We start from the raw sequence: 26881 nt of genomic DNA, 5'->3' as shown, positions 1-26881 counted from the left end.
CGTTTTTGAGATATAGTTTATTTTCACGTTCTAAAAACGTAGTTGTGTGTTCTATAACGAGTTTTTTGTAAGGCGACTTCGTTTGCTAGGGCTAGGTCAAGGTAGGCGTTTGCAGGTAGGCGCTGGCTCGAACCGCTGGTGCTAGTGTCTCGAGCCGGTACTCTGGCGCCAGGTCACCTTCTCCCCCAACCTCCCCCTACCCCCTACCCCCAGGAGAAGAGGGAACCATCCTGATGACTTAAGAGGACAACAATACGTCTGGATCATAGTAGGGATTTAGCCGAGAAATGTGGACGGTTTCACGCCCACGTCGTCTAAGGTCTGGCAAAGGCCTGACGGGCTCAACAATGTAATTGACGGGTGAGGTGCGTTCAAGGACGTGGTAGCATCCTTGGTATCTCGGATATAGCTTGGAGAAGAGGCCAGGTAATGTAGAAGGCACATGTAGCCAAACACGGGCTTGTAGAAGAAAGCTGTCGGCAGCGTGAGCGGAGTCAAAACGATTTTACTGTCGGCCTTGGTCGGAATACGTGGGTGAGCGGGAGAGTTTCCTGCACTCCTCAGCGTATCTCGAGGCTTCAGACATGGTGGTGGCTTCAGAAGAATAGGGCCGGTAAGGAAGTATGGCATCGAGTGGTAAAGATGGCTCACGTCCATATAATAGGAAAAATGGAGAGAATCCCGTAGTGGTCTGCGTATCGGAGTTGTATGCATACGTGACGAAGGGTAGCAATACGTGTCCCAGTTGGAATGGTCGGCAGCCACGTACATCGACAACACGTCGCCTAAGGTTCGGTTGAATCTTACAGTCAGACCATTAGTCTGCGTGTGGTAGGCCGTAGTAGTGAGATGGGTGATGCATCCTGTTATTAGCACCGTGTATAAAAAAGGCTCTGTTCAGCCGTGGGCCTTCTAATGCTCGATAACGAAGTGAAGTGAAACGTTTTCCGCTCCCATACGCTCCCTTCGCGAGAGTCAAGACCCAATAATTTTCTCATTGTGTCGACAGAATTCCTAATGTTGCCAACTTTAAGTACGCTATAAACAGCAGTATCCCTGCGGTTCAGTTTCTGCCACATGTTCTGTCAGCTTATTCACTAGCAATTTATATTTGTTGCTCAGAGAGGCGGAGAGAAGTTGCCCTCAACTATAAGGCTAGCTTGCAGTTAACAACTTTATAGAGATGGCGCCAATGAACTTTTGCAAAAGGATGAAAGCCGAAAGGAGTCAAGGTTACCTAAGCTATATACCTTGGCGCGGGAAAGAAAGCAACAGCAATAAAAAAAAAACAAATGAGCAGTTTTTTTGTTGTTACATACATTGAAATGAAAATCGAAACAACAAATAGTATGTGCTTGAGGAAAATAGAGAAGTAGGACATAAGTGACCAGCAACGCGGGGAAAGCGATTACAGCTCAGCTTTTAACGCTATTCCCGCGTTCTCAGCTATATACTGTTTAAAAGGAAGGAAAAAAAAAACATTTGCTGCATTCCTTGCAGCATTGTATTGCGTGTTCTTGTGCGTATGAAAATTAACTGCCCTGTATCGCACAATAACAAACGCAAAAACTTAAAACTCAGTTCTTACATTTTTATGTGCTGCTCTTCCACAGTAATATGGGGTTGCTAAGCACTGAAAAATATTGAAACCATTGCACCTTCAACAACAGAAAAAAAAAAAAAAAAGCTGTATCGAAAAAACCTCGTCATAAAGAATGCTCCGCCATCTGAATAAAATGGTCTCAACTTTAAAATCTGCGCCGAGATCATTATTGACACGCCTATTTAATTCGGAGGTGCCAGAAAAACCGTCCTGAGCTTAATTCATGTCATCAGTGCTTTTTCGAGTGCCAGAGAAAGCAGTTTCAACCACCCTCTAGAGATCCTTGGCCTGTGCTACTAATATGCTCGCGTCTACTAAAAAAAAGAAAGAAAAGAAAAGTCATACTTATCCAAAACTTAATTCTCCCATCTGCGCCATCTCGAAACTCTGCCAGCGTTAAGCAAATGCAGTTTTATGGACAGCTGCGAACGGTCTGGGATATGCATGTCGAGTGGTTATTTATGTTCTTCTGTCCACGTCGCATTTCATGGTTTGTTTTGCAGAGTTCTCATTATTTTGTTCATTTCTTATACAATTTGACGGTGCCGCCGCAAGTATTTGCGTATCTGAGACTGCAAATACGTAGATGGGTGCATGCGGGTATACTTAATTTGAAAGAGAATGTTTGAGTTATTAAAAAAACAAAAACGTTTAACTTCCTCAACATATTTTTGGAGTAGCCACGCTGAGTCAGTCAGTAATTCTCTCTGCTATTGAGAAATTCGCTTTTCAGTTTCTGCAACATTATACCTCACCCTCTGTATTTCCGTAAATAGAAAAACAAAATTATCGCCATCGTCACACTACCTGCAAAGCTCAGTTTAAATATTCCTTGCGAAAGGTACGAGGTGCGCAACTTTCAATGTATTAGAATACAAGGTGACAGGATGATATCGTACGAAAGTTCAATACCGTTTATGCCGAAAGTAACCGAGACTCCCCGTCGGCCGGTGGAGCCAGCGCGGGGCCGAGCGGCGGCGCTACGATCGCTGTCGCTGGCCGCTGCACTTCCTCGTGTACTTTGGTGGAATGATAAAACATAAGCATGTGTCATGAGCGGTGTCTGATTTGGCGCCTTCGGAGCGTTACGCTAATGAGGAAACCCTCCTCGAAGCATAACTTGCTCAACGCTTCGTTTTGGCTGGCTCTGTGAAACTGCGCTCTTCCTTACAAAACTTTTACGTTTAATACGTTTTACGTTTATTAAACGATTGGGCAAATATTTGTTTTCTAATCATTCGAAATGTCGGAAAAGTAAGACGGGCAACGAATTTGAAAACTTGCTGCGCTTTTTACGCTGGGGCCTCGGTCGGCTTGTTGTAACGATTTGCTCAGCTACAAGAGGAAAACAAATTAGGTCAGACTGCCAGCTGCTTCAAGTGCGTGTGTTGCATTTTGCACTATTTGGTAACACACAAAGGTGCCGAAGGCTTTTCGCATTTGTAATTATCTTCCTACGTTCGCCAGCGGGCAATGTTTCCGTTCCTTGAGTGAACTGAATAAACACTTTCACGCTCACACCGCTAATATAAGTCGCTCATTTTCACATTAAATGGGGCCATTTCTTTACGGTAACACCATGATCGCAACCTAATGACAATACTTTCTGAAAATTAACAGAAACTGGACACGCGGCATTAGAACTGCACACTGCTCATGTGTTACATATTATTACCTATATGAAATAGCAGTGAACATGGGTAGAGTTCGCAAGCCGAGCCAACGTTTCTAGCCACTTCATTAATAGTTTAGTGTCCGCTGGCAGAATGGTCCCACCAGTAATTTGTTAAATAAAATACTACATGCAACCATAAACGAATCATGCAAGGTCACGCTCTGAACCTGGGACTTCCCGCCCTTGCTGAAGTCCCTAGACGGAACATGATTATTATTTGCGGGACGTTCAATGCAACTAGAAACAATATTTTTTTCTTAGGTACCCCTCGTATCAACGACGTTTCGATACGCTTGAAACCGTATACATTTGCTATTGAGTAATATTTTTTTAAGCGGTTGCGTTCCTTGCTAAAATTTTCCACGTTCGCTTTGGCGTAATAATCGCGAATCCCGGACTACTTGCTGACAGGTTTCGGCTTCCGCTCTGACAGCAAGAAGCGTTATGGTCGCGTGACCTTGCAAGCTCACTACGTCGTTTGCATTTAGCAGACTAGTTATTGCGTGAAGAACCAAACCAATTTTTCGTAATCAGTACCACCTCTTAGCTAACTCTAATCGAGCGAAAAGCACGTTTTTCTTAAATTATTGCAGCGATCGCAGCTCCATACTGATAATAACCGCTCAAGGCATATGCTGTGCGCTGTGCCCTCCATTGCTGTGCGCAGCGCCCTCCCTCAGCGGCACAGCGCACCGAACGCACAAAACCGGACGCCGCACAAGCTACCCGCTTACACTTTATCAACCGAAGAAAGATAGCGGGTACACATAATCTTCCAGTTCCGGACTACTTGCTGACAGGTCTTGACTTCTTCTTTGACCGGGTAGCGTTATGGTCGCATGACCTTGCGAGCTCACTCCGTCGTTTGCGTTCAGCCGACGATGACAATCAACAGTCACTACGACGCAGTTCTTTAGCAATAACGCCGCGTTCACGTTTATCTTGAGGCGTGCGTATAATATTAAAGATATATGACGGAGGAGCGAATCAATCGGTTCTTTTCGCGAAAGTAGCGTGGCGTCCCCAATGCGAAGCTTTTTACAGGGTTTTCTTGCCGTTGCCACTAAGCTAAGCTCCATGCGCCTAAAAACAGACGAAAGGGTTTCCAAAAGTATTTGCAACAAACGTTACCTGCTCCAGCTCAAGGAGACCGTCGCGCCGCCGCTCGGCCCCGAGAATGCCCCGCGGGCCTGAGCGGTTCCTCGGTTACTTATGGCTATGCTTGCGGCGTGGCACGGTGGTCTGTGGTTTCTGGGGCTTTTCCGCGGGAAATAAGTGCACATTTCGAAGTAATCAGTACCTTTTTCTGAACGCTCCCGCTATTCACGTGCAATCAAATTTTTTTTTTTTTTTTCACCCTTCTGGTAGGAAACATGCCAGTAAATTAATTAAAGCCCGAAAATAGAGCTACGCTACTTCAGTCGCTGGCTGGAAGAAGAAAAGTGCATTCGCGTTTCATTTCATTGCAAATTGGCCATATAATTTGACTCTAATGAGGAAGTAAAAGTTCTTCATCGATATCAGCACGCAACGCGCGACTCATTTTGACAAACTTTATTGTTTAATGTCGCCACCAAACAAGCAAACATTGTCGATAAGCAGTTTCCAAACACGCGCACTGACGTTGACCTCAGCTGAGCGCCATTACCACGAGCTTGAAATATATTAATTAAGAATGATCCACAAAATATTAAATATCGCTTTCTATAAATATTGAACGTTGTGGTTGTATACATGGGCAGACCGTATTCAAAAAGGTGTAATAGCAGTTATTTATTATTCGGTCGCACGTTAGAAGCCTCGGTTAGAAAAAAAAAATATCAAACTAATCATTGAAGTCCAACTGCTTTCTGTGAATGATCGCATTAAATTTCTGATCTTTCTATATGTATGTTTTTTTTCTATCCGGCGGAGTGTAAATGCAGTGCACAACACATGGTAGGCTACTGCTTACACAAGGAATCAGAGAGGAACAAAGACAGGGCGGAACTATTGTATTCACAGTTTCTTCAATATGCAACAAAACCTTGGATGTACGCATTGGCAGTAAACAGCTCTTCTTGCGTCGCAATACACAAAACATCTTCCTGACATCTCTACTCTTTTGTCCAGTTTGACGAAATTTTACAAATACCACTGCTTCAAGGCTATTCAACTGAATTCGGCAGCACTATTCATTGGACAGAGCACCTAGGTATGGTCTGAAGAGAGTCGAAGGACCATTATTGTCTGCAAGCGCCGCTTAATGTTTCGGCGCTCTCGCATATTTCTCGCAGCTTGCTGGACCGCACCGAATTTTCTTGGCACTCTGTCTTCTTCGACAGTTGTGTACTTGCTGAAGCTTTCCTCTTCGTTCTTGCCTTTGTCGCGATGTAGTTAAGCAAATGCATGCTGGGCAGCTTGGAAGCGGTTTTGGCACCGTTTCTGGAGCAAGCGACGGCTTCCTATCATGCACCAAACATATTCATTTTGTTCTCGCTGCTGGTAAAGTTACGGCGCACACTACCTGTGGCATCTTCTCAAGAGCCGACATAAAATACCATTCTTCGTAGCAAGCATTCACATATTACACCAGTTGTTTTCACCAGACTCCCCCCCCCCCCCCCCCCTCTTTCCGTAACAAAGCATTCTTTTAACAGGCCCAACAAATGTGCATCTTCCTATTTTAGCCATTCAATGGCACGGAAGAAGGGTATTTGAGCTTTGTGCATTCTGTGCCATGCAATATTCGCTTAGTGGAGAAATCATCATTGTTAGTTTATACCATCTTCAAATATACCTGGGGCTAACGGTGTTAACAAATAACAATAGCTTCATTACACTTTCTCCGGATTTCACATGAAAATTTACGGGACGTAGTTTTATCTAAAACCACTCACGGAAACCCTCAGTTACTGAGATCAGTGCGAGGGCCAAGTATCCATGGTCCGAACAGTTTCCTCGGCATTCTTTTTTTCCTTCCTGGCACGCATTAAGAAGTCTTGCAAGTTAATGCGATTGTGCGTATTATACGGCGCTCTACACAAACACTCCGGGACTTCAATCGATTTAACTTCTGCTGGTCCTAAGCCATAGGGACACGCTTTAGGCTAGGGACTTTAGCACAGGTCTTCTCGAAGAGCTTTTGGCCGCAGTAGCTTGGGACAAACACAACCCCGGCGACTGTCTCTAGGGAAATCAACTTATTCAGCTTTGATGCAGAGTTCTTGCGACGGGATTCCAATAACATATAAAAATAGTGAAAGAGCAAACCACTGAATTTAATCCACTAAACAATTTGAAAACAGCAATAAAGAACAATTCAAAAAGAAAGTCACAGAGCACAGAAGGAAACTGAGGAACATGAGCAAACGAAGATGAAACAAGGACAGACAGCTGCATCAAAACCGAGTGGTAAATAAAGCACGGGAGAGGAAAGAAAAAAATAAGAAGCGATATGCAAAAGCAAATCGAACAAAGTAAAAGAGGAGAAAGAGCGATGGAAAGGTTAATCGAATGGATAGAAAAAAAAAAGGAGGGTGCAACACAACCCCGACAAGATTGAGGCGTTGCGGCCATCATGAAAGCGGCGCGCCTATGTTTCGACAGGGCATGCTGAACTAACAAAGAAATATTGTGTCTGATGCGCCGCCACATCGATCTTAGTGAAGACAAAAGCCCATGTGAAACGTCTCTTTTTTTTTCTAAGCGTGTGTGCTTGTTTATTTATTTATTTATTTATTTATAATACCCTCAGGGTACAGTTGTACGTTACAGAGGGGAGGGGCGCATACAGGATATATATATAGAACAGAAGGTTAACAAAAGCGTACAAATCTGAAAAACAAAGCCGATTCAGTCTTTCCTGAAACAATCAGGCAATTCTTTTTTCTTTTAATCTTTTTTCTTTTACTCCAGGCGCATTCTCCGCGGTACTTGGATCCGAAAGACGCACAATAGAAGTGCCGCAGTTTGGAAGAAAAAAAAAAGGGGGGGGGGGGCAGGATCAAGGAAGTGGATCCTCGCTTATAATAAGTGATCTCATTAGGAACGTCATATATGATGCCAGCACGCAGCGGTCGATTATTAATCAAAGCGCGTGTAACGGAGGCATAGCGCTGCATTCAGGCACGGCCTTAACCTGAAAACCGAGATTCCTCGTTCTGGAGGAGCATTATACTGACCCGGTATATAAATTAGAAAAGACGAGACAGACTGATAAATTCTCTAGAAAGAGAGTTGCCAAGGGCCTCGGGAATTAATTTGCCACTCACGAGCATCCGAAACTATGCCGCAGCCACATGGTGAATTGAGAGTCATTAATCCTAACATAAACTCTATTCGAAAAACTGTCGCTCCTTTCTCTGGCCGCGGCGCACCGTGTAGAAATCGCGTTAGGAAGAGATCAAGCAAGAGAGGAAAGAAGATACAGGACAAGATAAACTGTGTAACTTAGATGTATAGGCATGAATTCAGAAAGGAGGGAGAACTGCTCCTATTACTCTACTATTCCGCTTCAAGTTCGAACGCGCACATCGAAAATATAACTTCCGAAATACTGAGTAATGTTCTGGGCAAGCGTTATTTCGAGAAATCCACATTCAGAACGTTACCTTTAGGAAGGGATCGTTATGCTTGTTAAACGCTCGAGGTTCCCCCTGGTGAACGTTGTACGTGCCAGAAAGTATCGATCGAATTCCGTTCGCGCTTCGGCTCCTAGAAATTGAGCTTTTAGACGACAGATGGCGATGTGTGTACAGAAGATCGCTGAAGTGCGCTCACAAAGGGGACGCAGCCATGGTATTGTACTCTAGAAGATCTTCTAGCATTGTAGCGCGGTTCAATGGCCTCGGATCGGGGTTTGAGGATGGCAGAGCAAATGAACCTATAGTACGGGTAGGTTTCAAATAAAAATGTGACTTTGTTTATAGAATTCCGGCCCTTTCTGTGTAGAAACGAAAGAATTATGTGCATACTTTGTCTTAAATATACTTTATATTACCGTCATTATCAACACGTACAAGTTAAATCATAAAGGCGGGAACGTTATGGCAGAAAAGTGTTCGCCTTTAGTGGACCTGGTCTTCGCTAAATTCAAGATATATGGGTAAGTAGGTTTATCAGGTGGATACTGGAGAGATTATAGCCTCATAGGCATGCAAGGACCTGAGCTTTGGGTAAAAGCTTAACGCAGACCTATAGCGTTCTTCTATGCTTGTGGGAAATAGATAGGAGAAGAGGCTTGGTCTTGCTATGTCTGCTGAGGTTGCTTGAATTTAATAATGCGCATGGATATCACGCGTCATCCGAGGGACAAAAGGAATTACAGCCTCTCCTTTAATTGACAGTAGATGTAAACATAAAATGATACGACATAGTATGCTGTTGGCAGGGGCGACACGTGCTATGATGTATAACTCGCAAAGTGATCGCTTTCTGCAGGACGCTGCCTGCCCCTCTTTTCACCGGGATCCATTGCTCGCCTTAAGCAGTTGTGACGGTGACGGCATTGAAATCTAGGATCATGCAGAAGCGTACGCAGACACGAAGATACGCGGGTCTTCTAAATAATACAGGAGAAGCAGCGCGCTCGAGTGCTCCCTTATCATATATATAACCGCCTGATAAGGAGGGAAATACAATGAGCTGACGACGCAACACATGACAAACTTGATTCCAAGTATCCGAACGGGTTCAAACGGCTGCCGCTTCGACCGCTGGCGTCGGGCAATATACGCGATTGTGTGGCACCGTGACGCAACACTTCGGCTAAGAGCGGAAGCCTTAAAGAACAGAGAACTCGTCTCGTTAAATGCCGCTTCGTGCCCAGATGTTCACGTTTCGTAGCCCTGATGAAGGGGAATCGGTGTCCGGATGAAAGAGAATTGGTGCCCTTATGTTCACTTCGCTGTTGGCTTGACGTCACATCAAGATTGCTGGCAACGGGAGCTAAAAGCATTTCAGACTTAAAACATGCAGCGCTGAAAACCATTTACAAGCTGACTAAGGAGCGGATAAGAATAGGTAGAGGTAGACATAGAGTAGACTGTCAGTGACCGCTGCGGTGCGGGTAGGGCACTATGATCATTGTCCTCTTTAAAGCCTATCAGTGACAGCTTTTCTGCTCTCTGTGTGGCGGCATTGTCAATCATAGAGCAAAAAGCTTGTGTGTGAAGTACTCACGGTGTACGTTGTTATGAAATGGTAGTTTAAAATTGGCGCCTTTTTTATGTAATCAAAATGTATGATATCGCCGATACCATCATTCAGTGCAGAAAGCAAACACTGAGAGTAAACCCTGTGGTAATTTCTTCCGATTGACCACAAGCACGAGTTTTAATGGAGCAAAAACATCAAAGCAGCGAAGTTCAAAACTATATCTTTTATTTCACGAATATATACGAAATATGAAGTCTTGATCTTGGTTCACTCAACAGTAACGGTCTACATTGCAGTCATACAGTTCTTTTGGCAGTGATTTCGGCCAATGCCTGTGTCCAGAACTATTCAGTTGCATAGGGGCGGGAGAAAACTTTCCACAACTTTATTGAGAACATGAGCTCAGCTTCAAATATGGACTATTTTAGGTAAACACTAAAAAGGAAACAGCACATAATAACACCGGACTAGGATTAATCGCGCCCTGTGTCACTCCACTGAACGATTGCATCAGTAAACAAAATCGGCTTTATTGACACTTAACATATGAAATAGGACAGATGCATAAAAATGGCTAACCTTATAATTTCGTCTCATGGCTAGCATTTTGTTAGGTACAGAAAGAAAAAGCTTTAACACCACACTAATTTCTCTCACGTAGGGTTTCTATTTGGTGGACAGTGCATACCTAATCGTCACCATGCGTACTTACAAATCACTGCCCAATCTGAAACCAGGAAGAAAAACAAAAAACTGTCGCCACTTGTCGCCATTGCGCGTTTTATTCTTTATTGTTTCCAGTCTTCATTTTTTTTTTTTGTGACTTCGGACTCTATGAACAATCCGTTCGGTAGCTTTTGCTACACATATCCAGGCTTTACCGAGTTGAGCCACCATCAGTTTTGGTCAAGAAAAGGGGACACAGCTCCACTTGCTTAGGTTTGCAAAAGTGGCACAAAATTTGACACACACACCTGTGGCTGTAAAATGTCTATCACGAGCTTGCCACAAACACGAAACAGATGGAAAGCATGCAATCCACAACGTCCATTTGCCTATGCAATGTTTTGTTGTTTTTTTCCACGTGGCATAACGGAACTGCTTTTTTTTTTTTTTTCAAGCTTCGCAGAAATGGCAAAAAGTTGACAACACGCTCCACGCTCGTGCGATAAAAAACAAAAAGTTTTTACCACGATCACGCAACCAATACGCGAAAGGTGGGAAGGAAAGCTCCCGCTGTCCGTGAAAGGGTAAATGGCAAACAACGCTTCAAAAACGTACGTTCTCTGGAATTCAGGGCAAGATGGCTTCAGAGCAGGACGGTTAAACTATTAAAAGTGGAAGATATTTTCGTTTCTCAGTTTACTTAACCGTCTCCTAAGCTTGCCCGTCACCAGCAAGCTTGAGCGTTATACATGGTGCATCCAACAGTCTGAAAACCTTTCCATGGTCTGATTACGCTAGAAGAAGATCACCAATAATGAGTAATTAGTGCTACTATTTACGAACATTAGAAATGTCGCGAAACTTGCAAAGCTGCCAGGGTGACTAATCGTTCAATCGTTTTATACAAGAAAGGTGCGAACAGCCACTGACACAAAGGAAAGCTTAAGAGATTCTTTACTGTGCGCGTTTACCAAAGTTAAATATTAGTTCATCGTAAAAATAATCGACTAGCCAATAGGAGATAGAACAACCACATTCAGCCTGTGAGATCCGAAGCCATAGCATCCGAATTCGGCGTCCGGTGCTCTACCATTGAGCTGCCGCAACGGCTGTTTTATCTTCTACTTTCTAGGGCATTTATGTTGCGTGTGACGTATCCCTGAGCGTGTTCAGCAGCGCCCCCTACTCCATAGCGGTGGACCTTAGATGTCCTGTGATATCGCTGAGCGACCCTTAGAACTGAGTATGATAAGGATTCTTCCTTCCAGACAACTAAGTTTCTTACAGGAATCAGGTGAATATGATCTCGGCCAATAGAAAGCTTCTCCCGAATAGTCGGCACAGCCAAGAATTAAAGCTCCTTTTTGTGTGATCTATTGAGAACATGACCGATGCTTGGAAACAGTGCAGTCAAGTACAAATGTGAGAGATAAATACAAGTGTGCTGCTGACTGTTATGTGTGACTCAACTTGATATTTCCGTTGAGGTTTAAAAAAAAAAATAAACTGGCCGGTACAAAGCACTTGAATTAAAGCTACGGCAGCATTTTATTTATATTATTTCCTCAATTTATCTTAGCCCTTTTTCGCTGGCTGCTGCTGTGCTTCAGTACTGATATGTAGCAAAAAAAAATTTTGTTCTTTGATTCCTGCTTTCTTCAGGTATCCGGTGTTGGCCTGAACGCCCCTTTAAATATACCGACAATGCTCAAGAAGTCTCCGCCACAAAAGGTGGCTGCGACAGCCAAGCCCGTGCTTTCCCGTCGTTCTATTCTTGTGTTACACAAAACTGTCAAAGGGAAATATCCTCCAGACTACCCAGCAACGGGTTCAGCGATTTTATAAACGGAGTGGCTGTAATTTTGGAAGCTATACCTTTTTTTCTCCCTCTTTCCTTGATCGAACTTGAATTCGATAGTTTTCTCTCAACTCACAGCGATGTCGGGCTGGCCGTTTACGATCAACTCATTTTTTCTTGGAGCCAAAGCTGAACGGCCACGCTCAGGAATGTAAAGAATTCGGCCATTCGATTCCTGTTCCACTACCAGTAGAACAGACCTCGTTCTTTTTGCGACGAATCAAATGCTTCGGAGTCTCAGACAACTCTCTGGTATGTCTGGCGATATTCTTTGAATGCAATGGCCAGCATTGTCACGGCTACTTCTAGTCCGCACAACAGTAGATTGCATTCTTTACATATAACACTTCTTTATTCTTTTTATGGGAATATTTCGGTCCAGCTTTATTTCACTGTGGTCATAACACTTAGCATGCATTAGTTGTACATATCCTAAGATATCAACTATATAAAGTTATTTGGTGTTTGACCGCTTCTGTGTGTTCTTTTTGAACAGGTGTTGCACGCACATTAAGGCAGATAATACCATAATGGTAAATGCGCACAGTAAAAATAGAGCAACCAGAATGTCCGGTTTGATTTCCCTTCACGAAAGGTCGCGGAGATGTGCAGAAAAGAGTGAATCGAGTAAAAGTCGACCACACTGCAAAATAAAATGGATGTATTAACTCTAGATAACTCAAATTCTCGTTCACGATACGATGAAAAAGGAAGAAACGCACGAATGAGATCCTACCGAAAAAAAATCACGTTGATTTTTCTCATGCCTTCCACTTTTCGTCACCGCATTAGTAGTATTCCTCTTCTTCCCCCCCCCCCCCCCCCGCTTCTACATCATTTTCATAAACCTTTATTTCCTGTTTCCTTAATGCGCTTTACTGCGCAATGATGGTTCCCGCACGCTCCATCTTTCCACTGTTTCTTTAATGTGTTTTATTAACGTCCTTAGTGGAGCTTAATGACGGGGGTAATACGTGCCTGCCGAAGCGATTTCAACCGCGAGAAAAGCGACATCTGCGAAAAGCACAGAAATTAAAGAAGGCAACAACTGAAAACACATCGTCGTCGCTAAGCCAAATCCGCACTCCGCGCGTCACGCACTTACGCTGAGTGCCGTGCGGAGTTGGCGAAGAGACGTATAAGGTTTGCCAATCGCACATTGAAAGTAGGAAACACAGTAGTGCAGCTGCCTAAAGAAGTCTAAGCCTGTTGTTACCAAAAATTACAAAAACGCTACGTTGATTTCTTCTCGTTTCGCAACCGAGGACGACGAAGATTGGGGAATAAAGGGAATCATAAGGATGGAAGCCACGCTTCTCTGTCTGTGCACCCCCGAGGCACTCCCGATGAGAGAGAGAGAGAGAGAGGCAACGGGGAGGAGAACAAACTTCATCCAAAGGATGCGAAGAAACCGACGGTGACTCTCAAAATAACCGGATCGAACAAGTGGGCACGAAAAAGAGAGGAGGTGGAAGTAGGAAACTCCAAAGGGGGCGCCCGCTCCTTTCCTGAGGCACCGCGCGCCTCGCCCGCATGGGAGAAGCGACGGCGACAGCGGGCTGCTCGCTGGCATCCCCGGGGCCACACTGCTGCCGGGGCAGCACGTTGGCGCCGGATGCGGGAAGCGGGCGGTGTTCAGGTGAACAATGGGTCGGCGCTAGCGGGGAACGCTTTTGTAGCGAAGCGCGCGGTCAGAACAGAATTCCCGGTTATATGACCTGTCCCCAGAGTGCCACGGCTGTACGCTGCAAAAGCGTCTGTCGCGGTGGCTGGAACACAACCCTCTTTTCCAGGGATGGACGCACGGAGCGGCAAGGCTTTGGCTCTCTCGCTGCGTCGTGTCAAAGGCAAAAAAAAAAAAGAAGTCATTGAAGCTATTATTTTTTCACCTCTTAGCATTAGAATGCCTTGCAAATGCATTTGGTCTCTGCAGTAGCCGTTTTCTGTAGGATGGACTGGCCATTCCAGCGTCAATGCGAACAACAAAAAACAAAAACGTGTCGCTAGCGAATGGGCAGCTGCGCATTCTTAATGTTACCAAGCGTTCAGTGTGAGAGCACTCGTTGAAATAAAATGGAGCGTCAACAGCCGGCCTCTGCTTGCAGTCGTCGTGGCTTACTTTAGAGAAATTACTAAGCTGTTAACTGAATGGAACCTTTTACACCCTCACCAGATTTGCGAATAAGAGCAGTGCATCGCATGCCAGCGGCTAATAAGTAAATAAGCTCTCCATTGCTTATTCAGAGTAGTCTTGGAGAAGCCACAAGTATCATGTAGCGTCCCAATTTATAAACACTGCTGTGGATGCCACTGCCACGAGTCTTTCCAGAAACTCCTTCTTCGCAAGAAATGGGGTCATATTCATTATTCAGATCTTTCTTTCTTTCTTTTTTTTTTCTGCACTCCTTCCTTCTTTCTTTTCCTCTCTGTCTTCATTCCTTCCTTTTTTATTTTCCTCTCTCTCTTCTTTCTTTCTTTCTTCAGATCATTTTCTTTTACCGCAGACAAGGCAGCGGTGTTAAAATTTTTCACTATTAAGACACCTTTTTTGAGTGGCAGCGAATATGGCTTGCTACCTCCATAAGAAGTTGCGGTTGTAAAATTGTAGAACACGTTGCATCTAACTATATATATTATGTGGTAAACACGTATTTATCTCTAAGAGCTCATCAGCACGGCTGTCGAAAAGGATACTCGCAACTAGTATTGGCAATCCAACAACTTAGTACCCTTGATAAACCAGGACAAATAGACGTGTTCCTGCTAAATCTTACTGAGGCATTTGAAAATGTTCTCACCACAAGACCCTTTTATAAAATACAAATATAAATATAAAACGCACCCTTTCATACGAGAACACAGCACGACGTATACTTGAGTTGTATTGTCCACCCCCCCCCCCCCCCCCCCTTTTTTTTTTGGCACTCGTTCACAAGAGGTAAGTCAGTTTACGGAATTCCAAAGCTACTAAGGTTATCAAGGACGCCTTAGTGGACAGATGGGAATAATTCGACAACCTGCTATTCTTTAACTTCCACTGACAGCGAAGGGTCTCTATTTTTCGCTTTCATCGAACTGCAGCAGCCACGACTGAAATCGAAACCCGCATCATTAGCACAGTGCTCAGACGCTTAACCTTATTCACCGAAGCGGAACTCGATTGAATGCGTTAACAATGAAAGCGTGAAAACTAGTCCAACTTATGCCGGGTGGACTTGGGATCTCTTCGCGGACCTCTCCTTGTTTTGGTCTATACAAATTATCTTGGTGCAGCTGTCAACCTAAGTGGTAAAATTGGTCCGTAGTATGACGATTGTACGCTATACAGACCTGTTCACCCTCTTATCACACTACACTTTTAAATTTACTAAATAACGTTCGTTTGGAAAATAAAATCGATGCCAATGAAACGCTGCATTACTTATGGTGTGAAATAAGAACTATTTGCTTTTTACTTGTCGCAGAAATGACAGTCTTGTAATAGAGGCTAAAAATACTTTGAGTAATGTTAAAATACCTTCTCAACGCATAACGTTATCAGTAGTTCCGACATTTGGCTTTCCGCCTCATAAACTGGGAGGAACACCAAGCAAAGTAAGGCTTTTTGCCTATATAGCTCTTTGAGAAGGCTCAAGTTAGGCAGCGCAAAAACTAATATGGAGTCTACACAGAAACGAAGTTCAAGCGTAAACTGAAAAGGTGCAGCGGCTGTTTGCCCACTTCATTTGTGATAAATATTGCCGCACTGATTCACCAAACTTTCTCATCTATTACGCCTCTCCAATTGAGGCATAAAATGTCACGCTTGCCATTTATGCGTTCATTTATTTGAGAAAAAAGTCCTTCCTCACATATACGTATTAAATACTTCGTGTTTTTTGCGGACCATTTCACCCTAAAAACCCTTACCAGAAAATTAGCTACTGAATTACAACTTTGCGAATACGTCATGTTTTAAGTAATTTTCGATTTTCGATTTGCTGTTATTATCTTTACATGCCTTATATTTTTTTTCGTGTCAAGTTGGTGACTTTAGGGTGCCGTAAAGTGCTCCAAATGTCTGTAACCGGTCCTCCTGAGAATTGAATTTATGTTAGTAGTTTTATGTTTTATATTTTTTGGCATTTCATTGGATCGAACTTTCAATGGCTTAAGTTCTGCATACATACACAAACAAATACTTCTATTGATAAATAAACAATACATGGTCCACTACGTGGCCAAACTGTTTACAACAGCATTGTAATTTGACAATGCACTGAAATGAATTCTTAATGTCTGAAACTGTCCCTGCATTTCTCGGGAAAATCGATTGCTATTGGTAGTTTTACGCTTGATACTTTCTTGACATTTGATTGGAATCGAATGGTCAATTTCTATAGTTATGCATAAATAAAATCGATTTGCAAAAGAACTGTGAGTTGAGCTAGTTGGCGCATCATTTTTTACAAATACACAGCGCAACAAACATAGGACAAGCGAGTAGACGGGAACAGCGCTGTTCCCGTCTACTCGCTTGTCCTATGTTTGTTGCGCTGTGTATTTGTAAAAAAATAAAAATGATTTTATTGACAAATAAACAGTAAACCTCAAAACGCATGACCAAACTGTTTGCAATATCATACTAATTTGCTCATACGCTGGAATGAATTCGTGTGTTCGTTGCCACCTTGATGTGTGGGACTTGCCAAGGTACAAAATTGTTTCGTCAGCATCACTGCGTAATGGCCATTCTTGGTGCACCACCAAGCTGGGCTTTGACGTAAATAGAGCCTGTAGAATTTAATCGCAAGGGTGCCAGCGGCCCAAAAGCTAACGTTAGGGCCTGTAGCAATTCATCCCCTGATGTCAATAAGACGGCCGTTCAGGAAACATTTTCTGGGCTTCCCTTTCCAGAGTACCATTCTTAAACCTGTCTCGGGATTCAGACCCCAAAAAAAATAGATGGATAGCAGGCGTTAGAAAAAAACTGAAAACAGCCTTTTGACGGGCGCTTTCAATTCTTTCGGAGGGGTGCTTTCAGTTTCAAGCACAAGACATAAATTTGTTTTAAGCAGAGAATTCAGTTTTTTGTTGTTTTTTTCTCGTTTTTTTTTTTCTGGCAAATTACATTCTCGAGCAGGAATGTTCGAAAATTGCGTGAAACAAGATTTTACTTCAACTCGAAGAGTCATGCTTAAAATGAGCTTTAACAACTCGTTCTGCTTTATAGTGCCTTGCTTTCGCATGCAGTGCAAACGAACGTAATACTGTTGTCTTAAATATCGGCTGAACAACGAGAATAAAGAAACATTTGTAGAGTTTATTAGTTGAGCTCAAGTGCAGCGCATACTATGAGCTCTATTATTACTTCTATCGTTCACGCTGTTAGTATCTGCCGGTAATATAGCGTCTAGGGAGGCTCTGTGTCTCAATACCTGTGCTATCATAATAACACCATTGCAGGCAGAAGGTAGACAAGTATCACAGAGGGGAGTCCCATCACCGGGTAAACTTAAGGAAAGACACCGTCGACAGTGTTAGGAAGTCAGTCATCATGACTAGAAAAAAAAAAAAGAAACCGATAGGGAACGGGCGGAATTCATGTTCGGATTGACCATCATAGACATGATTCGCCCGTTCGTTACTATTTCTTTGTGTCTCATATTCCACCAAAAATAAATGATGCCGATAATTAAACAGCACTGTGTTGCAGCAAGGAGAGCACAAAGGGACAGTGCAGTTGCTCACGTATATAGCGTTTAGGCAGCCTAACGCACGGACACAGAAGTTCCCAGTGGATGTCAAGCACACAGCTTGCTTGCCCTAACGCACAGCAAGCTGCGCCCTTTTGTCGCAGCCCCCTTTTTTTTGTTGTTGTTGTTTTTTACTCCGGCCTAAGCTTCCGGAGGAAATGAGGATTGCGCATTGTAAGCAGCGCAGCAGCGACGCCCAATAGCTGTGTGGGAAACAATGGCGGCCTACGCCGGACAAAGCCTCCGAATATGGCTGGAAATAAAAATAAACCTGCTTTTTCGGGTCGGTCCTGGTGCATTCATGGCTTCTGAGCTGAAATGTTTGCTTGATGGCGCAACGGCAAATGAACTTGTTACTGGGATTGGAAATGTCCGCGAACAAACGCCAGCGCGCCGAGATTCTCTGAACCTACGGCACACACAGAAGGTGGCAGAATAGAAACAACATAGTTCTTCGGATATTCAATTTCCTCTACTACTGAAAAACGGCGGCTAATTTCGGTGCGAATTTACGAGACTACTGCGCCCAGATTTAGATCGATGACCCTGATTCACATGCGGCAAGTACGTGGGCTGTGTATAGATAGTTGTTTGGAGCAGCGAGACGTACTACCAGTGATAAAAGCAACGATGGAAGCGCTTGAGCGGGCATCGCGTATAGGTGGATGTGGCAAAGATGTCCGTCCCGACTATGTAGCGGCGATAAATCTAACTCAATACCTAGTAGAGCCAAGGTTATTGGGATGTTTTCAGAATATACAGGAAGGGTTTAAGGCTCGGTAGTAATCAAAGAATATTGCGTCCGGGTAACGCCGAAAGCCGATAGAAGCAGAATTTGACTTATAAAACGCGCTGCACTCGAAAACGCGCCGCTCTCGAAAGGTCGCGAAAAAGCAGACGCATACGTGCTACGTAGGTACATCCGTGCCAACTCTTTCTGCGGGTCTGCAACTGGGTACAGACTGATTGCACACTTGCACGCACCAAGATGCGATATCGTCAAAAGATGCTTTCTTGTACTGTTGAGTTTTCTGCTTTCCGGACGCGTAATTACTAATTACGTAACATGTGTATAAAACGAAAAGCCAAAAGACTGTTACGAGTTTGCTACGTGGGCGTTTCAGCATTACCTTTACTGAGAGACCAAATAATTTTTATAGTATTTTGGTCTTAACTACTACGCTCATCTCCGATGAATACTCGGATAATCAACTACTGAAGTGCACGTTGCGCAACATGGGTAACCTTGTGCACCAGGCCTTTCCGTACAGTGCCGCCGGCTTTCCGGGATGCATGCACCGCCCTGGCGCGCCACCAAGTTCGTCCAGCGAACCATCGCCGCCAGCGCTCCTGTCGGCACATACAACGTCGTCAGGTTTAATAACTTGACCCTCAGCCAACGCGCGTGCTGCGGACGGCACCGACACCATGAGTATTGAAACGGGGAGCGAGTAAGACACTGAAAAACATTGCTCGAGTACCTCGAGTGTTTTATGGGAATTGTTCCGCTTTACCGATCTCCACTCCTGCTTGCTGACAGCTTAGGCTCCATTGTGGCTTTCTGATGACTGTCACTGTCCAATTTGTGATGTACAAGAATGTGATTTTCCAGAGCGATTTTTTTTTTTTTGGGTTCCAATAAACTTGCTTCTCTCTGTGGGCCTACTCAGTCGAAGACTTCAAATTTTGCTCACGATAATTTTCCAAGCTTGTCTTATTTATTATCTGAGCACATGTTCACTTGCCGGTGTTTCTTTCGAATATATTGCGGGTGAGATGCTGAGATCGCTTATTACGTACGCACTGCAGTCCTCTACAAAGCGGCGTTGTCAGTCTGCGTTTGTGAGCGCCTATGCCAGTTCACCGTTCATGGCTCGCTCGCGCAGTTATTTATTTATTTATTTTAAATCAAACTGCCGGCGCTATGCGGGCTTGTCTTCTCAGCTCGTGCATTGCTTTCTTCATTTCCATAATTGCGGAACACAATACCGGTAAATTTCTCTTTTCGTGGAAAACAAAACTTTCGTTCTGCCCCAAAGCAGGCAACTACGCATTTTCGCTCGGTCACGGAAGAAGACTCGTCGCGCACTGTGCGTTTCATTAATTGCTATTTTTTCATTATCATTGCGGCTCGCGCTAACGTAGATGCACGTCTTACTTGCGTTACACCATGCGTAAATTCGAAATAAATGAGAAATAAATAGGAAAATAACAGAACAACCAAATAAAAAAATATAAACAGTCCTCAGAAAACACGGGCAGAAGTAAAGGCCACGCAGGATAACTGCAGCCCTTCCTGAAGCCTGCTCGAACGTGATAACCTAGTGATACAATGGTGGAGCAGGAGCGGAAAGAGAAAGCAAGACACGTAGAGCGTAACATTAGCAGTCGGTCACGGCGGCATGCGCATTAATCGAGCCGCGTAAGGAAGGCAAAATAAAAGAACTAATTGGAAATAAAAAGAAGCTAACGAAGCGAAAGTAGCAGAAGATGGCCTCGAAACCAAGCTGTCGAGACCGCAAACACAGCGTCAAAAATTAATGGCCCGTTGGGCTGACAAGTGGCTGCGCGGTCGAGAGGTAGAAAGGAGGAGCGGGAAAAAGGAAAGAAAGGGACTGCGAACATTGAAAAAAAAGGAGAGCAGCGGAGGCTAGAGTTGATTGGATCCGATGCGTTGTCTGAGATGGTGAAAGCTAGAAGGCCACGTTTTTGTTTTTTAGATTGTTCCTCTTTCCCTACAGCGGCAGAGGCTTTTCGGGTTGCATTGGCAAAACAGCGCTCGATTTTGTTTTTATTTCTATTCCCCACTCGTAAAGCAGATGTTACAGCGGTAATACAATGAGGAGCTGGTACCGCTGAGCATGCGCCTACTGCCTTACTGATCAAGAGAGAAGGCAGGAAAACAATTATAGAAAAAAAAAAAACTGAAGAAACTAGAAAGGAGGAGGGGGTGTTCTTTATTCTGAAGCACCAGAGCCGTAACTATTGCTCTTTATAAATCTAACGATACGTTTCTCCCTCTCACTGACTGAAATGTTTAAAAGAAAAGGAATGAATAATTTTTTCTGGGGATAGATGCACTCATTCGCTCATAAAGAGCACGAAAAAAGTTTGAAACTGAAAACAATTCATGGTGATTGCCTCGAAGGAATCTTATCATCGTAATCAACGCCGTCAAGCGTTCATCTTGATTACAGCATGTTAGCCGTCACTAGGCTACGTTATGTGCCTGTTTCTATTTGAGTGACCCCTAACCTGCAGCAAAGAATATCCTGACAACTTGATTTACTGCAAATAAAATCCATGGCTGTAGGAAACGAGAATGAGAGATGAGGCAAAACGAACGAAAAAGTCACAACAAACGAAAGAACGAAAGAGAGAACGAGGGGGAGGAAGAAAGATGCTTCAATAAATGCGACAAAGTGAAAAATAAATCGCGGAATATAAGCGTTCCTTCAATATCCGGATGTTTCAAGAATCTCGAGAATACAGAATGGGATTTTCTGCGGGGTAATCAGATTACGCACTTACTTCACTGAATATAGTTTATTTGTTTAACTCATAAAGAATCACTATGAACTCGTTATTCGTGCTAACAAATTTAAAACAGAGGTAATGCTAACGAAGGTCTCGCTTGCATCTTTTTGTCCGTTCTAAGCAATCCTGCTGACCATTATCTCGTTCTTCTCAGTTGTTACAAGCAGCAGTTTTCAGTTTTTCTCGTCATATTTTAAACACCCGACCTTTTAATACTGCTTAAGCACATCCTGCCCACCGGCAACTTCTCTTCGTATATATAGATCTGCTTGGGTGCCAGTTCCGTGCCCTCTTTCATCCTGAACGAATCCTCCTCTTTCGTTCAAGGAGAGAAATATTTCTGTGAACTTCGGCTGACGTGTGGACAACACACCACCAAGCGCATTACAAAAGCCTCTCTTGAAATTCCTACGCAACGCCAGACTCGAAAGCAATCACCACTGGGCACTTGCGTGCTTGACTCGTTCCTGCCTTGCAGGGGCGCTCCCAAGTCTCTCTACGTATCCCTGTCTCCTCGCACGTTTCTTCCGTGCAAGGTACCTATGCCAGGTTCATCTGCACTCCCTTCGCTGAAAGAAGCAACTTTTTGTCATTTTCTTTATCCCTGCTTCCACGCAGTGGAGTATCCTCGTATGCTTACCTTCGACTGCCGCAACTGAAAGTGTGACAAAAGTTGCATGAGCTAAGGAAAGTTTGGTCACAGAAACTTTCGTTTCCTTGCGTAATACCGCCGCACTGTGTTAACAAAGGGTTGCGTTGTCCCTGTTCTGATATTTCTCTTTTAATTCTTGTCGATTTTCCCTTCACATCGTCAGTATTCTGTTTGCTTTATCTTGCTAAATCTCAATTCATTCAGTGATTGCTGCAACGTAAATGTATTTTATCAAAATACTCAAAATAGATTATAAAACCTAAATGATGTTTAGTTGCACAAATGTGTAAAGCGAAAAAAAAAAGGAGAAACAAATCGAGATTGAAATCAAATGGCACTGGGTATTTGACCCAGCGAGCTTTTTTTTTTTCTTCTGTATATTCAATTGCAGGTGCGGTTCTTGTTAGAGAGACGACGTTGTGACTGTCACAACTGGACGCCGTATGTTGCAGCCGGAAAAGAACGCTTTTATGTGCGGGATAAAGGGAAGCGTTTCAGGTGGATCGGAGAAAGAGTGACCTCTAAATTTCCTTTAGTGTTCAAGTGAACGAAGTAGTTTCGATTGATTTCAGTCTTGGAAAAATCTAGACACAAATGGAGTTGCGCATATGGGTTTCACAGCCAGGTTGCTCTGTAGCTATAGCTGCTCCCTTGTCGACTTGAAAAAAGGGTGAATCGTGCGGCAGCTTTCATAGTGACTGACCAGCAATAAAAGTTCCATTGCGTAGTATTGCCGCCATGGCTTTTAAGCTGTGGCCAGAAATTCAGTTACCACTTTGAATGTATTCCAGCAACGCAGCTAAGACATTATATTGAAACGAAAGTAACTAAGTAGGATAATTTGTTCTTGCTAGGAAGAAGGGCCTGCCAATTACACAATAAACCTAACCGAAATTGATCTGATGAAGCGCTGAATTATGAACGAGGCGAACAAAATATCGCCACGAGCGAAACCCACATTAAAGCTACACCTTCCATTTGCAAGCATTCGCAAGCACTTGCACCAGCCAGCAGATTGCGTGACAACTGAGCAGATGCTGCTAAAATATTGAAATATTATCCGCCACAAGAAATAAATTTCAGCCAGAACCTCCCTTTGACACTCCTATGTTCTTTTCTGGGTCAGCTACCTAGGCACTGCACTTAAAGTTTTCCTACCTTCTGACAACACATGAGTAGACCCTCACAGCGTTAATTCGGTTCCTTCCTCTCAGCCAAGCTAATTATAAAATTCCTCCAGGCGTTTCTCACACAAGCGTCTCCGCGACAAGCCTGACTGCCTCATATCACCGATAACGTTGTATCAGAGGCTGGGTCAGAAAAGAGGGAGGGTTTGTTCGCAACCCCTAAGAAATGAGTTCCGATACCTTTTCTTAACGTGCTTTCAAACTCTTCGCTTCTTTTCTTTTTGCGTCGAGAAGGGACACCACGAGAAGGTAGAGCCAAAAGGCGAGGGCCCATTCAAGCGGCTGAAAATCACCCACTGCGCATGCGCGAGGTGCGTCGATCGAAACTCCATCCCAGAGCGACCGCAGCGCCACTGTGACCAAAGTGAAACTTGGCTGCGCGCCCGTCTCCTGCGATTATTCGCGTGTGTCGTCTGCAACTGCGAGCAGCGCGGCTTCTCTAGCACCGACGCGGCGCCGAGTCTTTCCCACCAGGTGAGCACCGCGGGCCCGCAGACCGACCGCGACGAAAGAAAAAAAGAATGAATTCAAAAATAGCTGCTCTCTCTCTCGCGCTCAATCGCGCCCCGCTTGTAACGTCGCGTCTCAAGCAGCTGACACTTCTCGTTAAGCGACCGAGTCAGTCAGAAACTTTCGACACTAAAGTTTATTTATTATTAATGCCTAGAAAATGCACAACAGCCTGGAGAAAAAGTAATAGACAAAAAAAAAATACGAAGAACGTAAACATTATTTTTCGAATCCTACGGTGTCGCGTCATTTTCAGCAGGTTATACCTTAGAGAGTGTCATTCTCTTTTTTCTTTTTTCTTTGCGCGGCTCCCGTGTGAACAGACTGTATGACATAAAAAAAAAAAAAAAAAAAAACTACATCTCCTCTGGACCTGCTTTTTAAGTGAAATTTTACGGAGTATATTTACCCTTGGTTAGCGCATAGCTACGGTGAGACCTCTGTATTTTATGGCTGTAAGATAAATGCATAGGTGCATTATAATTTTATACTCATAATTTTTCTGCTGTTGTTTGATATGAGAAGCTTTGACAGCTCTAAAAAATTGCATCGTGTGGTACCTGTGGTGATGCGTTTATAATCGGTGAATATTTCTGGTATTTTTTTTTATCGTTTCGCCCCTGTCTTTTACCTGTGCACACTACCATAGTACCATAAACTGGACAACATATAACTTAGATGAAACTCTTGAAAGAAATAGCGTTCAACGACACTGTAATATTCAAGTGCAGCCTCGCGCGACAACTGTCATGTGTGTTGACGAATGTAAACTTGAACCTATGAGAAGAAGAGGTGAGAAGCATGAACTTGAGCCGCAGAACGCAAGTGTGTCACCTCGAGGTGTTATAAAGATAAACCACGTAGAGCGGGGAAAAAAATGGCGATATGTCTGGCGTTTTTTATCCTCAAAGCCTTTATCACCAAATTTGTTTTAATCGTAAAAAATGAAATATATACAAGTCTAATCAATCTAAGGATGTCTATGCAAAAAGTTAGCTAACATCTTATAATTTCCGAGAAAAATGTCAATAAGGTCCAAAATAAAGCTCTTAAGATTCCCATCTTATAGCTCGGCGTGACCATATATAAGACGAGAAAACAATTTTTAGGTCCCTAATACCGATATATATATCATTTAAGCTTAAGAAACGCTCTATGAAAAATATGAAAAAGTTGCGAAATGTCTCAATCGGTGTTTTTGACAAAACGAAATGATTTAAGCGTACTCAAATTTAATCAAGCTACCGTCTGGGAGGTTGCTATATCTCAGCAATTCGGAAGGTTTATACGTTTCGTTAACAATAACCAGAGTTCGAGATTTTCTTGCTTTAAGTTGGCTCAGAACTTTAGTGTTTAGTGTTTCAACGTTCACGTTGTTATGTCATTGCGATTGAGGCCACAGGCACAAAGCGCAAAGGCTACGCCAGAAAATCACCATTTGCGAAAAATATTTTTGTTAGTATAGAACGGAGGGAACTTCATCAGAGCTTTGCTTTGTATTCGACAATACAGTGAAACAAGCTAGAAAATAAGCAAATAAACAAGATTAGAAAAAAAACTGGAAAAGAATGTCATAGTTAAGAAAACAGCTTTTCGAGAATGCTTTGAAGAATTAATGACTGCACTTCACTGTTTAAGGAACACAATTGTCCAATAACCTGTCTCGAGAAAGCAGTGCTCGCTAGTTCAATTAAAACGAGATGAATGACTGCCTTCGAAACAGATGCACCCTAATTAGGCTGTCAAGTTCGGTAGAGGCTTTGAACAAAGTGATTCACCAAGAAACTGCTGTAGACGACGGCTAATTAAAAATAAGAGGTTGATGCAGACTGAAATTTATGGCCTGCAGTCGTAAAATTTCTTCCTCGTTTTCTTTTTTTTTTTATTTAATGGACCAAGCAAAGGTCACTTAAGCACACAAGTGTAGAATAACTTGCAAATAGGATAACCGGAATAATCGGATTGAAAACATGTGATACGCAGAGCAAAGAAAAAAATAAAGAAGACTGTTTTGTCTGTAGTTTCTAGGTCGTTAATAATTATTGTTCTTGTTTTTACAAGGTCTTTTTTCAGACTATAGAAACATTGTTTTTCTCCACGAGGGCTGAAATCTCACAAAACAGAATTTTAAGTGTATTCAGAATTATTAAACCCAAAAGCCGGAGACACCATTGAAGCCCCTATATTTAGCGTCGAAAATTTATTGCTACAAGGCGTCCAAGATTGTCGGCACCTTTCAGTTAAAAGAAACAGCTTAATTTTCTGACATGAATGGGAGCACCCTCTTTTCATGGAACCACTTATGTCACACCCATTAAATGATAGTTATGCTTACAGATAACCCCTTGGTAAATATTACTAGACACTTCGCATAGCAATGCTTACAAGACTTCGCGGTACGGACATTTTGTCAAAGGAAAAGTGCAGTTTTTCGGCTGTTATACATTCCCATTCCTCATACAGAAGGCATTGTTTGCACTCTTTCTATATACAAATAACCTTAAATGAATACATCGCTCAATGGAGCTCTCATAAGAACACGCGGGCGGGCGGGCGCGCGCGCGCACACACGCACGCGCGCACACACACACACACACACACACACACACACACACACACACACACACACACACACACACACACACACACACACACACACACACACACACACACACACACACACACACACACACACACACACACACACACACACACACACACACACACACACACACACACACACACACACACACACACACACACACACACACACACACACACACACACACACACACACACACACACACACACACACACACACACACACACACACACACACACACACACACACACACACACACACACACACACACACACACACACACACACACACACACACACACACACACACACACACACACACACACACACACACACACACACACACACACACACACACACACACACACACACACACACACACACACACAAGAGCGTATATGGAAGGTTCTTTCTTATTCGTTTTTCAACAAAAGGAGCTTGAAGTGAGAAAAATGAAGCAAAAACAACGGCAGTAGCTCCTGTGGCTTTCTATTGTTTGCATATTTTTGTCTCGTGTGCAAAACAAAAAATGCAAAACCTTGCATGTAATTTATGGTGTCTGAAATCCATGTCATTGATAATGAAGGCCCATCTTCACACTCGTGACGCAGTGCTGTCCGCAAACACTTTCAATAATCTGAATCACTCGTGTGTAGAGGAGGTAAATCCGTACACCATGCGGTCGATGCTTCTCTCCTGCTCTGCCAACAAGCTACAAG

Source organism: Amblyomma maculatum, chromosome 6, assembly GCF_055883805.1.
Source record: "Amblyomma maculatum isolate TAMU_Amacu chromosome 6, ASM5588380v1, whole genome shotgun sequence".
Classification (NCBI taxonomy): domain Eukaryota; kingdom Metazoa; phylum Arthropoda; class Arachnida; order Ixodida; family Ixodidae; genus Amblyomma; species Amblyomma maculatum.
Note: the sequence above shows the minus strand (reverse complement) of the source record.